We start from the raw sequence: 14,764 nt of genomic DNA, 5'->3' as shown, positions 1-14,764 counted from the left end.
TCGAATAGGTCTGTAACCTTAAACACTTGTTTTGCACATTACTTATCTTGTTTTTCATCTCATTCTCCATATTTATTCCAAAATCTCTGTATTTAGTATTTTTCTGCTATATTTTTCTTATATTGTTATATTCTGCTATATTTTGTAATATTTTATATTTTGTTATTTGATATTTTTGTTATATTTTATATTTTGTTATTTGATATATTTTTTGTTATATTTTTGTACCCTAATTTGGGTATTTTAGTATTTTTTTTGCTATATTTTGTTATATTGTTATGTTCTGCTATATTTGGTAATATTTTATATTTTTGTTATGATATATTTTTTTGTTATATTTTTGTACCCTAATTTGGGTATTTTAGTATCTTGTTATATTCCTTCCTATTTTATCTATTACCTGTGTTTGTGGATACTGCTGGAAACTGCTGGTGAATTTCCCTTTGGGATGAATAAAGTATCTATCTATCTATCTATCTATCTATCTATCTATCTATCTATCTATCTATCTATCTATCTATCTATCTATCTATCTAAATAATATACTATATAATAACAAAATATATATATTATAAATAATTTACCATCGACTGGTGGCAGTTGCTTGGTGTCAGGAGGTGGTATGGAGAGGGCACCAAAAGGTACTGTGAGATACAAAATCTTGTCAGGTGTTTTTTCTAAAATATATTTTCAAAATACCCCATTCTTACTTCACCTGCTTATCTTAATAGCAGAAATAAACAGAAAATATTCTGCCTACTCAAGGAATGTTGGGTTTCCCAAACTGGGAAAAAGTAACTTACATGCATATGCATCATCGTGTGTTAGTAGACAGAAACATTTAAAACTTGACAAATAAATGAGTACTTCCCCTGATTGTGGCTAATATCAATTCATCATGGTCGGGGAATTGATTCACAGCCCCTTGAACAGTTAATATATTGCCAAAGGTACATACATTTGTTAGTGGAACATGGCAAGAACATGGCCAAAACATTGACAAACTAAGAAAGGTTTTTTTTCAGACTTGGAGAGTTTAATTTCACAATTCAACAGAACTGTGCTCCAGTGCTGAGACTAATGTGCAAAAACCTTTTCCCGCTCCAGCAGACTGTACCAGTTCAGCAGCTGACGACGATGGTGATGATGATGGTGGTGGTGGAGCTAGTGATTAACACACAACACATTAAAATATACAGCATATTTTAAAGACGTTTGAAAATTCATTTGGATGACAATTAATTCATTACATGCAGTTAGTACAGAAAAAAATACTTACACTGCAACTGTAGCTCGGTGAGGGAGATGTTCAGCATTGCACACTCTAGCTCATCTTCCATTTCTGTTAGCGAATTAGCGGTTTGCGTTTTTATTGTACTTGGACATCTTAAAATATACAGTTGTGCTCAAACACTTGCGTACCTTGGGAGAATTTGCAAGATGTTTACCATAAACAAAACATGAGTGAGAAGGCAAAACAACTTTATTTTATTTCTTATAGGTTCATATGCAAGGCATAACAGAATGGCACAATCAAACAAAACAACACAAAGAAAATGAGGATAACCCATTCAAAAGTTTGTATACCTTTAGTTCTTAGTATTGTGTATTGGCCACTTTAGCATTAATAGCCTTTTGTAATAATTGTGTATGAGGTGCTTAATTCTCTCAGGTGGTATAGCTGCCTATTCTTCTTGGCAAAATGTCTCCAGTTCTTGTACATTTTTTTGTTGTCTAGCACAAACTGCACGTTTGAGATCTCACCAAAGTGGCTCAATGATATTGAGGTCAGGAGACTGTGATGGCTACTCCAGAACCTTCACCTTTTTTTGCAGTAGCCATTGGAAGGTCAACTTAGCCTTGTGCTTTGGATCATTGTCATGTTGAAACATCCAAGAGCGTAGAACGCAAACTGTCTGCTAGTGTTTTCTGATAATATGCTGCATTCATCTTGCCATTAATTCTGACTAACTTCCCTGTGCCACTGGACCTCATGGAACCCCAAAACATAAGAGATCCACCACCATGCTTTACTGTGGGGATGGTGTACTTTTCACCGTAGGCCTTGACTCCTCTCCAAACATAGCATTTATGGTTGTGACTATAAAGTTCAATTTTGGTCTCATCACTCCAAATGACTCTGCTCCAGAAGCTGTGGGGCTTGTCTAGGTCAAGTCAAGTCAAAAGTCAAAGAAGCTTTACTGTCACTTCAACCATATATAGCAGATGCAGGACACAGTGAAGTGAAACAACGTTCCTCCTCCTACAGTGACGCAGACAAACATAGAGCTATGACATACAGATAAAAAAATTAAACTATAATTTAAAAATTAAAATTAAACTAAAAAATTAAACTATACTTAATGTGCAGTCTTTAAGAACTAGACATACAACAGAAGTGCACAGGAAGACAAGACAAGACAAGACAGTGCAGACAAACAACATATAGGCCGACTTTGTGCAATGAACAAGACAATGTGCAAAGTACAGTGTATACAGTGATTGCAGATATTAAAGCGACACATGTAAATAGGATTAATATAAATATATATAAATGTAAAGTGACATGTGCATGCAAACAGGACAATTTAGTGTGTGTGTCTGACTATGTCCAGCACAGTTCAGTTCTTTTTTTGTGTGTGTGTGTGTTATGTATGTGTGTGTGAGTCCGTGTCCAGCACAGTTCAGTTCTCCTTTGAGATCAGATCTTGGTTGTACGTGTGTGTGTGTGTGTGAGTGTGTGTGTGTGTGTGTGTGTGCGTGCGTGCGTGTGTCCAGTTCAGCTCAGTTCTCTGTTGAGATGCCTGATTGCCTGAGGGAAGAAACTGTTTAACAGTCTGGTTGTGCGGGTCCGAATGTTTCAGTACCTCTTACTGGATGGCAGGAGGGTGAAGAGTGTGTGTGAGGGGTGTGTGGGATCATCCACAAATCTGTTAGCTTTGCAGATGCAGCGTGTGGAGTAAAGGTCTGTGATAGAGGGAAGAGAGACTCCGATGATCTTCTCAGCTGTCCTCACTATACGCTGAAGGGTCTTGCGGTCTGAGACGGGAATGTTTGTGTAAACAACATCCAGTGTGTTTGCCACGCTTTTAGCAAAGTCCACATGTTAATGGAATTTAGGGAGCACTGTTCTGAGATTTGCATGATTGAAATCTCCAGCGATGATAAACAGTCCGTCGGGGTGAGCATTCTGCAGCTCGCTAATAGCTCCGTAGAGTTCACACAGAGCCTCTTTAGCATTAGCCTTGGGAGGAATGTACACTCCGATAATGAAAGCGGTAGTGAATTCCTGGGGTAAATAAAAAGGTCTGCATCTAACAATCACAAACTCCACTAGCGATGAACAGTAACTAGAAACAAGCACAGAGTTCTTACACCATTCCATGTTGATGTAAACACACACACCACCACCGCAAGTCTTACCGCACAGAGCTGCATTTCTGTTGGCACGAAACACGGTTAGCCCGGCTAGCTGAATGGCGGCGTCTGGAACTCTGCTGCTGAGGCACGTCTCCGTAAAAGCAAAGACGCAGCAGTCTCTGTACTCACGCCGTGTAGTTCGCTGGAGTCAGATGTAGTCCAGTTTATTGACCAGGGAGCAGACATTAGACAGAAGTATGGAGGGGAGTGCTGGCCGGCTAGGGTTTGTTTTTAGCCTAGCACGGACACCCGCCCTATTTCCACGCTTCCACTTTCTCGCGCACCGCTTCCGTCGACTCATCTGCCAGCCACCGGCATCAGGCAATGTCTTAGACATCTCAGACATGAGCACCATTACTTTGAGCAATTTACTGACGCTGGAAGAATAGATAAAAAGGTCACGACAGAAGTAACTTGAGAGGGAGAGGAAAAAAATGCCACCTACCGCAGCTGGGGGTGCCGCTGACCCTTACATGAAGGCATTGGTGGATCAGTGGTAAAATTCTCGCCTGCCACGCGGGAGGCCTGGGATAGTTTCCCGGCCAATGCACAGCCAGCTTTTGAGGCACGCGGTTCGATTCCCGGCCAATGCACGGCCAGCTTTTGAGGCATACGAGCATAGGCTCAGGAGCATCACCAATCGCGCTTGGGGATGGGTTCCATGCTGCTCCAAGGAAACCCACGTGCTCTATTTCAAAACTGGTTAACAGTGATTAACACTGATCCGGTGAACTCTGATCACATGACTCAACAATCCTAGTAGGTCAACCCTGCCAAAAAAAAGACAAAATGCATCATGTTGAGGGCAGGAGAAACAGCCGTATAAATGGCTGATGGGCACGGCTGCTTTCTAAGCTCTTAGACATGAGCACCATTACAGAAGTAGCTTGAGAGGGAGAGGAAAAAATGCCACCCACCACAGCCGGGGGTGCCCCTGAGCCTTACATGAAGGCATTGGTGGTTCAGTGGTAGAATTCTCGCCTGCCACGCGGGAGGCCCGGGTTCGATTCCCGGCCAATGCACAGCCAGCTTTCGAGGCACGCGGTTCGATGCACGGCCAGCTTTTGAGGCATACGAGCATAGGCTCAGGAGCATCACCAATCGCGCTTGGGGATGGGTTCCATGCTGCTCCAAGGAAACCCACGTGCTCTATTTCAAAGCTGGTTAACAGTGATTAACACTGATCAGGTGAACTCTGATCACATGACTCAACAATCCTAGTAGGTCAACCCCACCAAAAAAAGGACAAAAGGGGTCATGTTGAGGGCAGGAGAAACAGCCGTATAAATGGCTGACAGGCAAGGCTGCTTTCTAAACTCTTAGACATGAGAACCATTACAGAAGTAGCTTGAGAGGGAGAGGAAAAAAATGCCACCCACTGCAGCCGGGGGTGCCCCTGAGCCCTATATGTAGGCATTGGTGGTTCAGTGGTAGAATTCTCGCCTGCCATGCGGGGGCCTGTGGTCGATTCCCGGCCAATGCACGGCTGGCTTTTGAGGCATTGGTCTAGGCATACAAACCTAGGCTCATGAGCTTCACCAATCCTGCTTGGGGATGGGTTCCATGCTGCTCCAAGGAAACCCACGTGCTCTATTTCAAAGCTGGTTAACAGTGATTAACACTGATCAGGTGAACTCTGATCACATGACTGAACAATCCTAGTAGGTCAACCCCACCAAAAAAAGGACAAAAGGGGTCATGTTGAGGGCAGGAAAACAGCCGTATAAATGGCTGATGGGCACGGCTGCTTTCTAAGCTCTTAGACATGAGCACCATTACAGAAGTAGCTTGAGAGGGAGAGGAAAAAATGCCACCCACCACAGCCGGGGGTGCCCCTGAGCCTTACATGAAGGCATTGGTAGTTCGTGGTGGTTCGTGGTTCGATTCCTGGCCAATGCACGGCCAGCTTTTGAGGCATACGAGCATAGGCTCAGGAGCATCACCAATCGCGCTTGGACAAGGCTTGGGGATGGGTTCCATGCTGCTCCAAGGAAACCCACGTGCTCTATTTCAAAACTGGTTAACAGTGATTAACACTGATCCGGTGAACTCTGATCACATGACTCAACAATCCTAGTAGGTCAACCCTGCCAAAAAAAAGACAAAATGCGTCATGTTGAGGGCAGGAGAAACAGCCGTATAAATGGCTGATGGGCACGGCTGCTTTCTAAGCTCTTAGACATGAGCACCATTACAGAAGTAGCTTGAGAGGGAGAGGAAAAAATGCCACCCACCACAGCCGGGGGTGCCCCTGCGCCTTTCATGAAGGCATTGGTGGTTCAGTGGTAGAATTCTCGCCTGCCACGCGGGAGGCCCGGGTTCGATTCCCGGCCAATGCACAGCCAGCTTTTGAGGCACGCGGTTCGATGCACGGCCAGCTTTTGAGGCATACGAGCATAGGCTCAGGAGCATCACCAATCGCGCTCGGACAAGGCTTGGGGATGGGTTCCATGCTGCTCCAAGGAAACCCACGTGCTCTATTTCAAAGCTGGTTAACAGTGATTAACACTGATCAGGTGAACTCTGATCACATGACTCAACAATCCTAGTAGGTCAACCCCACCAAAAAAAGGACAAAAGGGGTCATGTTGAGGGCAGGAGAAACAGCTGTATAAATGGCTGACAGGCAAGGCTGCTTTCTAAACTCTTAGACATGAGCACCATTACAGAAGTAGCTTGAGAGGGAGAGGAAAAAAATGCCACCCACTGCAGCCGGGGGTGCCCCTGAGCCCTACATGTAGGCATTGGTGGTTCAGTGGTAGAATTCTCGCCTGCCATGCGGGGGCCTGTGGTCGAAACCCGGCCAATGCACGGCTGGCTTTTGAGGCATTGGTCTAGGCATACAAACCTAGGCTCATGAGCTTCACCAATCCTGCTTGGGGATGGATTCCATGCTGCTCCAGACTGACTGCAAGACCACTTATTTCCAAAGAGAAAGTGCAGAACACAAAAGTGTACAAACTGAGGCAGGAGTTGATGGGATGCTGAACTGTACAAAGGATTCAGGCTTAAGGTGATATCTTTCAAATCTGATGAACAGACTCACCGCAAGATGATTAATTTGCCAAGAAATAGCACAGCACACGAAGCTGAACTCTGGATTGAACTGGTGAACAGTAATCACAGCTCAACCAAAGAAAAAAAGTACAAAGGGCTCACGTGGAAGACAGGAAAAAGAGACATAAAAATGAGCGGCCAGCTTTTGAGGCAACTTGTGTGGCAACAGCCTTCACCCAAAGCGCATCTTAAGAGCGTCACCAATTCCGCTCAGACAGGGCTTCTGGAGCGGTTCCACGCTGCTCCAAGGAATCCGAGGTGCTCTATTTCAAAACTGAGTAACAGACTGTCTGGAAGACCATTCTGTTCCAAAGAGAAATTGCAGAACACAAAGGTGTACACACTGTGGTGGGACTCAGTGGCGCTCAACTATGCAAGGGACTTGCGCTTAATGTGCTTTCTTTCAAGTTTGTTGAACAGACTCACTGCAAGTTGACAAATTTACAAAGAAAAAGTGCAGCACACAAAGGTGAACTCTGATCCATTGGATGAACAGTAATCATAGCTCAAGCAAAACAAAAAAAGGACAAAGGGCTCATGTCGAAGACAGACCAAACAGCCGTAAAAACGGCGGAAAGGCACGGCTGCTTTCTGAACTCTTAGACATGAGCACCGTTACGTTGGGCAAATTACTGACGCCGCAAGAAAAGGTACAAAGGTCACGACAGAAGTAACTTGAGAGGGAGAGGAAAAAAATGCCACCCACCGCAGCCGGGGGTGCCCCTGAGCCTTACATGAAGGCATTGGTGGTTCAGTGGTAGAATTCTCGCCTGCCACGCGGGAGGCCCGGGTTCGATTCCCGGCCAATGCACAGTCAGCTTTTGAGGCACGGGGTTCGATTCCCGGCCAATGCACGGTCAGCTTTTGAGGCATACGAGCATAGGCTCAGGAGCATCACCAATCGCGCTCGGACAAGGCTTGGGGATGGGTTCCATGCTGCTCCAAGGAAACCCACGTGCTCTATTTCAAAACTGGTTAACAGTGATTAACACTGATCAGGTGAACTCTGATCACATGACTCAACAATCCTAGTAGGTCAACCCTGCCAAAAAAAAGACAAAAGGCGTCATGTTGAGGGCAGGAGAAACAGCCGTATAAATGGCTGATGGGCACGGCTGATTTCTAAGCTCTTAGACATGAGCACCATTACAGAAGTAGCTTGAGAGGGAGAGGAAAAAATGCCACCCACCGCAGCCGGGGGTGCCCCTGAGCCTTACATGAAGGCATTGGTAGTTCGTGGTGGTTCGTGGTTCAATTCCTGGCCAATGCACGGCCAGCTTTTGAGGCATACGAGCATAGGCTCAGGAGCATCACCAATCGCGCTCGGACAAGGCTTGGGGATGGGTTCCATGCTGCTCCAAGGAAACCCACGTGCTCTATTTCAAAACTGGTTAACAGTGATTAACACTGATCAGGTGAACTCTGATCACATGACTCAACAATCCTAGTAGGTCAACCCTGCCAAAAAAAAGACAAAAGGCGTCATGTTGAGGGCAGGAGAAACAGCCGTATAAATGGCAGACTGGCACGGCTGCTTTCTAAGCTCTTAGACATGAGCACCATTACAGAAGTAGCTTGAGAGGGAGAGGAAAAAATGCCACCCACCACAGCCGGGGGTGCCCCTGAGCCTTACATGAAGGCATTGGTGGTTCAGTGGTAGAATTCTCGCCTGCCACGCGGGAGGCCCGGGTTCGATTCCCGGCCAATGCACAGCCAGCTTTTGAGGCACGCGGTTCGATTCCAGGCCAATGCACGGCCAGCTTTTGAGGCATACGAGCATAGGCTCAGGAGCATCACCAATCGCGCTCGGACAAGGCTTGGGGATGGGTTCCATGCTGCTCCAAGGAAACCCACGTGCTCTATTTCAAAGCTGGTTAACAGTGATTAACACTGATCAGGTGAACTCTGATCACATGACTCAACAATCCTAGTAGGTCAACCCCACCAAAAAAAGGACAAAATGCGTCATGTTGAGGGCAGGAGAAACAGCCGTATAAATGGCTGACGGGCACGGCTGCTTTCTAAGCTCTTAGACATGAGCACCATTACAGAAGTAGCTTGAGAGGGAGAGGAAAAAATGCCACCCACCACAGCCGGGGGTGCCCCTGAGCCTTACATGAAAGCATGGGTGGTTCAGTGGTAGAATTCTCGCCTTCCCCGCGGGAGGCCCGGGTTCGATTCCCGGCCAATGCACCGCTGGCTTTTGAGGCATACGAGCATAGGCTCAGGAGCATCACCAATCGCGCTCGGATAAGGCTTGGGGATGGGTTCCATGCTGCTCCAAGAAAACCCACATGCTCTATTTCAAAGCTGGTTAACAGTGATTAACACTGATCAGGTGAACTCTGATCACATGACTCAACAATCCTAGTAGGTCAACCCTGCCCAAAAAAGACAAAAGGCGTCATGTTGAGGGCAGGAGAAACAGCCGTGTAAATGGCTGACAGGCAAGGCTGCTTTCTAAGCTAAGACATGAGCACCATTACAGAAGTAGCTTGAGAGGGAGACGAAAAAAATGCCACCCACTGCAGCCGGGGGTGCCCCAGGGTGCCTACATGTAGGCATTGGTGTTTCAGTGGTAGAATTCTCGCCTGCCATGCGGGAGGCCTGGGTTCCTGGCCAATGCTTAACTGCACAAAGCATTCACGTTTAAGGTGATATCTTTCAAATTTGATGAACAGACTCATTACAAGTTGACACATTTGCAAAGAAAAAGTGCAGCACACAAAGGTGAACTCTGATCGCAAGGATGCATAGTAATCGCAGCTCAACCAGAACAAAAAAATAACAAAGGGTTCTTGTTAACGACAATGCTGTAAAAACATGTGGCCAGCTGTTGAGGCAGCTTGTGTGCCAACAGCCTTCACCCGAAGAGCGTTTTAAGAGCTTCACCAATTCGGTTCAGACAGGGCTTCTGGAGGGGTTATATATATATATCTCTCATGGAGACAGCAGTCAGAAAACGGTAGAGATAGTGACCCACCATTTTCACACTGTGCACTTGTGTGTGCAGATCTGTAATTAGTCTAATAATGATTTACTGCTTTTACAGAGTCAAAATGGGACAAACATTAATGTGTAGAGCTACAGTAATTTCTGCCAGTCAGATGTTGATTGAGTTCCATGAATACAGTGCAGGATCGATCCCTAAGCAAAAGGGACATCTATTCACATTTAATTTTACAGTAAATATAGAATTCATTACCCATGTGTGCAGAAAGGCTCGAAGAAGAAATCTTTGCTAAATTCACATAAAACATACTGTATACTGGTCCTTAGTGATTCTTTAAAATTCTCAAAAGAACCTTTTCTATACAGAAAACATTCTGTCATAGGGTTCTGGGTAGAACATTTCTGAGTTTTCTGAATAGGAGAAAAAGAAAAAATGGTACATCCTAGCTATCTAGACTGAACTTTTCAATTCAAAGAGTACGTTTTAACCCAATCAATGTTTTCTATAGATTTTTGATTATCTAAAAAAAGATTACTTATCTTTAAGTACTATAAGCATATCTGTACTAGTGTAACTGTTAAAAACATGGAAGTAAGAGTCTGTTTGTTGAATCTGAGTTAAACATTCCTGATTGTGCATTTAACTCAGACCAGGCTCGCCAAAAATAGACATTGTGGGATTTCTTCTATAGTGACAAAGAATACATGCTGCAATTTCAGTGGAGAAAGCACAGCTATTGTTTGATAAATTATCCCATTTGGGATTTTTTTTTATTGTTGCACATTTATACTTTCATAATGGTGCCATTGTTGTGCTCTATCTCATTGTGTACTATTGAATCATTTTTCACCATAACTGAAAAAGATGCACAATCGTTGTATAAACTGAACCAGCAGAATCCTGCCCCTGGTGAGTTCTTACATAAGCTTCTACTAAGCGTCTCATTCCTCTCGATTGTCATGTAACTACTGTGTAATTGGACAAAAACCTTTACTTCTCGCCAGCTATTACTGAGTCTACAGAGAGAAAAAGAAGGAACAAAATAAAAGGAGGGTGAAAGATGAGAGAGATGGACCAGACATGACTTATACACCAGACTCTTTCATCTTTTTTGCTGTCCATTCCCTTGGCAGAGTTTAGTGGGATGAAAGGGGTGTGTTGATGGAGTGTAAATCACACGCACATGATGGTCACACACTGCAGAGGAAGAGAAAGTGGGACAATTCAGAGTTCATCAATTACATCGCATCATATTAGCCCTTAGCTTTCACTGACATCTCACATCCATTCAAATTTTACATCCACCATAGTCAGCCATCTAGAATGTAAGTGTATTTTCTCATACCAGCTGCTACAGTGTGACCTAAAACACCCTTCCCACTAATTATTCACTGAAATCCTGCTGTATAAAGATAGTAGTTGTAGTAGTAGTAGTAATAATAGTAACAGTATTTATAGTAGTATTGTTATTATTTTTCCTAAATATTTGAGCAGATAGCGTTTATGTTGTCTGGGATTGTAAATCCCACTTAACCACTTAAACGTCCATTACTGACCGACATTTTAGCGTAAATGTGTGTATGTTTCAGAAAGCACCAACATCTTTTCCCACACTTAAACAATATTTGCCATTAAACAGCAAGCCTAAATCCTAAATCCTCTCTGTACCCATGCATTGGGCATTTTCTTATAATCCATATTATCACTATTTTCCACTGTGCTTTCTCAACATGGAGGAATAAAGGCCATCTATTTAAGATCTGCTATTGGGTGCACACTAATGCATCAGTCTAACATGATTAGTTATCCATTGGTGCATCACGTTGACTGGTTGGCAAGTTATTGTCAAAACAACAAGGAAACGACTTGTGCTCTGTCAGTACACAAGTCATCAAATGTAAACTTTGCTATTGTAAAAAAAAATGTAAAAGTTTAACTGTTGCATTGTTTTGCTTGTGTGAAAAATCATATTTCATGTGATTCTAAGTTGTTGAGTATGTGAATAGTATGTGATCAAGAGGAAACATGATCAGAACTAATTAAAAGAAAAAATTACTAAGGAAATCAAAAGAAATGCACTCCCACATTGTACCCTAAAATTAACAGTGTGATCATGTGTGAAAAATTTGTGGGACAAAATCTCAATTGAAAAATGACATAGAGTTAATACTGCCTGCCCAACACTCTACCCTTGTACCACCAAAACAACTCTGACCTGTTGAAGAATGGACTCCACAAAACCTGCAATGGTATGTTGTGGTATCTGTCACAAAGAAGTTAATAGTTGATCCTTTAAGTCCTATAAAACGTCAGGCCTCTTCCATTAGATTTTTGTTTGTCCGGTATTTCCCACAGATGCTAGATCAAATTGAGCTCTGGGAAATTTGGAGGTCATGTTAAGACCTTGAACTCTTTATCATGTTCCTAAAACCATTCCTGAACAATTTTGGCGGTGTGGTAGGGCAAATTATCCTGCTAAAAGAGGGCACTGCCACTGGGGTATATTGTCGTCATAAAGAGGTGCAACAATGTTTAGGTAGGTATTATCCATATGAATGCCAAAGCCCAAGGTTCTCCTGTAGAACATTACTCAGAAAATTCCACTGCAATCACTACCTTGCATTCTTTCAATAGTGCATCCTCTTCGCCAGGGAAGCGACGCACACACACACATGGTGACTTCATTTTAAATCATAGCCAGTATAAACTTGCAGGCTAGTTTTGGGCAGCCATGACACTGTTGCCAGTTCACTGGTTGTCCTTTCTTAGACCACTTTTGGTTGGTAGTAACCACTGCATTCTGGGAACACCCCACAATACCTGCCATTTTGGGGGTGCTCTGATCCAGCCATTTAGCCATAAAAACTGGCCTTTTTTTCCTCCTTATGCATACACACTTTTCTTGTTCTAACACAACTTCAAAAGCTGACTGTTCACTTGCTGCTTAATATATCCCACCCCTTCACAGGTGCTATTATTATATGATAATCAATGCTATTCACTTCAATAGTTAGTAGTTGCGTTATGTAATTTAATGGCTGATTGCTGTATGTGCACAGGATTTCATGTTAGCAAAATATGGAGACCTTGTGACAGTAAGTAAAACCATCACCAAAGTGATTTACTAATAATTTTGTATCATCAGTGTAACAGTCTTCAACACAATTTCTGTAATATATATAAGTTCAAGATGTATAACAAGTTTTGTGTTGAAACTGCATTGCAATACTGCTTTGATTTTTAGGAAATATGAAACTTTGATATTTTTATTACAAGAAAGCAGTAAGGATATAAAAACAACACAATGACTAAGCAACTGTGTTTTGTGAATCTCTGAATGAGTGTCATACACCTCAAGGTTGATTATAAGCTGCATAAGAGAGCAGTGGAGTGGACACACACTATTATAGCAGTTATTCAGACTCATTTACTAATATCCCACTGTGCCTCAATCAAAATCACTCCCAGTCTCAAGTGGCTTTAATGCAGCCATTTTCAGAATCATTTTCTTTCTTTAGCTTTTAACACAAAAAGAGAAGAGATTTTTCTTCTTTTCTTTTTGTACAAAATCTTTGTACAAAAAGATTTTTTCTACAAACATTTTTTCGAGTATCATTTGCAACTGTTTTAGTTCATTCATAATTTACTGGTGTCTGTTCCATGGGTCATGATGTTCTGTCCTTGCTCATGTTTTTCTCCTAACTTAGCCTTGAGCATTATCAATACAGTCCTCTAGCTTGCACACATCATAAAAGCCGGCTGTGTCCAAGTTTTTGTTTAGACTATAAAACACACAGGTAAAGCCATGCATACAATATAACATCACTTTTATTATAACCTAGTTCTTGGTTTCCTGATTCTTTCATCATTTTATTGTATTTTATTGGATTTTGATGGTCATCCAGAAAAATTTAGAACAGCTTCAGGTTTGTAGACTATTGCTCTCCATTTCAGACCACAGCTGATCAGTGGGCTTCAAATAGAGGTTGCTATGGTCATTGCAAAACAGTGATTTTGTTTTATCCACAATTCCTCTGTTGTTTTGAAACTACATTTGACTCAATATCTCACTAAAATCCAAGTCCTAACATTCTGGCAAATGTGGTCTAAATGTTTAAATGGAGAAATGAATGCCAGCCACAGAACCATCAAATGTGCCCCAACTTAATTAAAGATTAATCATTTCACACATACTGTTTGAGCCGATATTTTGAATTATTGCATTAATATTCTATACAATAGACGTTTTTGGAAGCTTGAGAATTCTAGAGGGTTTTGTAAACACATATGTTTACTAGCATGATATAGCAGTTTATATACACTTTGTCATCCACTTTATAATTATTGCTGACTTCATGTATTTCATTTGCTTGTAGAACTCTCCTTTCCAAGCAATGTATACTGCATTTTCCAGATTTTCAGTAAAGAAGGCTTACACAGCAATGTCTGGCTTTATTTCCATCTTAGTGAAATGGTTCCATCTTTATTTCTACCTCATCTTCTGGATAGAGTGCAGAATGTTACTCCTGTCTTACTTCTGCTTTTATTATTACTTCAACATCAGGGTTCCCACAGGACACTGCAAAAACGACTCACAGCAACAGCCGCAGATTGCTATTGATTGAGGATTGACTGGTCTGGCCCCTCGTTAAGCGGGGATCTAAAAATGCAGCTGTAAATCTGCTGAATCATATTTCACTAGCAAGCTTGCATTGATGTTGCCAAGCTGGAGGCTCTTTAATTGGTGCGATTTTTGGACTGTGCTCAACAAAGTGCAACACTGTCTGTGACTTTTCTGAGAGCTCATCAGATCTATGAATCAGAGGCCCCAGTTTGGTACCAACACATATATGCATCAGATGGGTATTAGCAGCAGTTGGATCTGTTTAAACAAATACTTGAGCTTACCTCTAGGATAATTTCTCTGCTCATCTAGGGGACAGCATCAACTGTTTACACAAAAGCATTACTTTCCAAAAATGGTTCATAATAAAAGAAAAGTAGTTAACAATGGCAATATAGGCATGGAGGTCAGTACAATTGAACATGTGACAAGTAATAGTACAAAGAGCTGAAAAACACAGGAAAGTAAAGGAAGCCATAAACATTTTTTGTTTAACCCCCATGAGCACAGTGGGTGCTATCACTGTAAAATGGAACCACCAGGACCTTCTTGCACTAACCATCTGACCAAACCCAGTACACAACTCATCAATCTTTAAGGAGCATGGGCTACAACAACAAAAGACCATATCGTGGTCCACTCCCTTCAGCCAAGAATAAAAAAATAGGCTCATAAGCACAGGCTCACTTCAATAAAATGTGAAAAAAGTT

At 42.5% G+C, this 14,764-nt stretch overlaps 5 non-coding genes across 5 annotated transcripts; all 5 read left to right on the top strand.

The window, feature by feature from the left end:
* Positions 1 to 4,371: 4,371 nt before the first annotated feature.
* trnag-gcc (transfer RNA glycine (anticodon GCC)) lies at positions 4,372 to 4,442 on the top strand. Its single transcript has one exon. It is a non-coding gene; the product is annotated as a tRNA-Gly (tRNA).
* A 1,246-nt stretch (positions 4,443 to 5,688) lies between these two features.
* On the top strand, positions 5,689 to 5,759 carry trnag-gcc (transfer RNA glycine (anticodon GCC)). The gene has a single exon. It is a non-coding gene; the product is annotated as a tRNA-Gly (tRNA).
* Positions 5,760 to 7,217: 1,458 nt separating this feature from the next.
* Positions 7,218 to 7,288, top strand: trnag-gcc (transfer RNA glycine (anticodon GCC)). Its single transcript has one exon. It is a non-coding gene; the product is annotated as a tRNA-Gly (tRNA).
* Positions 7,289 to 8,116: 828 nt separating this feature from the next.
* trnag-gcc (transfer RNA glycine (anticodon GCC)) lies at positions 8,117 to 8,187 on the top strand. The gene has a single exon. It is a non-coding gene; the product is annotated as a tRNA-Gly (tRNA).
* A 412-nt stretch (positions 8,188 to 8,599) lies between these two features.
* Positions 8,600 to 8,670, top strand: trnag-ucc (transfer RNA glycine (anticodon UCC)). The gene has a single exon. It is a non-coding gene; the product is annotated as a tRNA-Gly (tRNA).
* Positions 8,671 to 14,764: the final 6,094 nt, after the last annotated feature.

The sequence above is a fragment of the Hemibagrus wyckioides genome, linkage group LG03 (genome assembly GCF_019097595.1).
Source record: "Hemibagrus wyckioides isolate EC202008001 linkage group LG03, SWU_Hwy_1.0, whole genome shotgun sequence".
Classification (NCBI taxonomy): Eukaryota; Metazoa; Chordata; class Actinopteri; order Siluriformes; family Bagridae; genus Hemibagrus; species Hemibagrus wyckioides.
The sequence above is the reverse complement of the archived record's forward strand: the minus strand, read 5'-3'. Positions and strand labels throughout refer to the sequence as shown.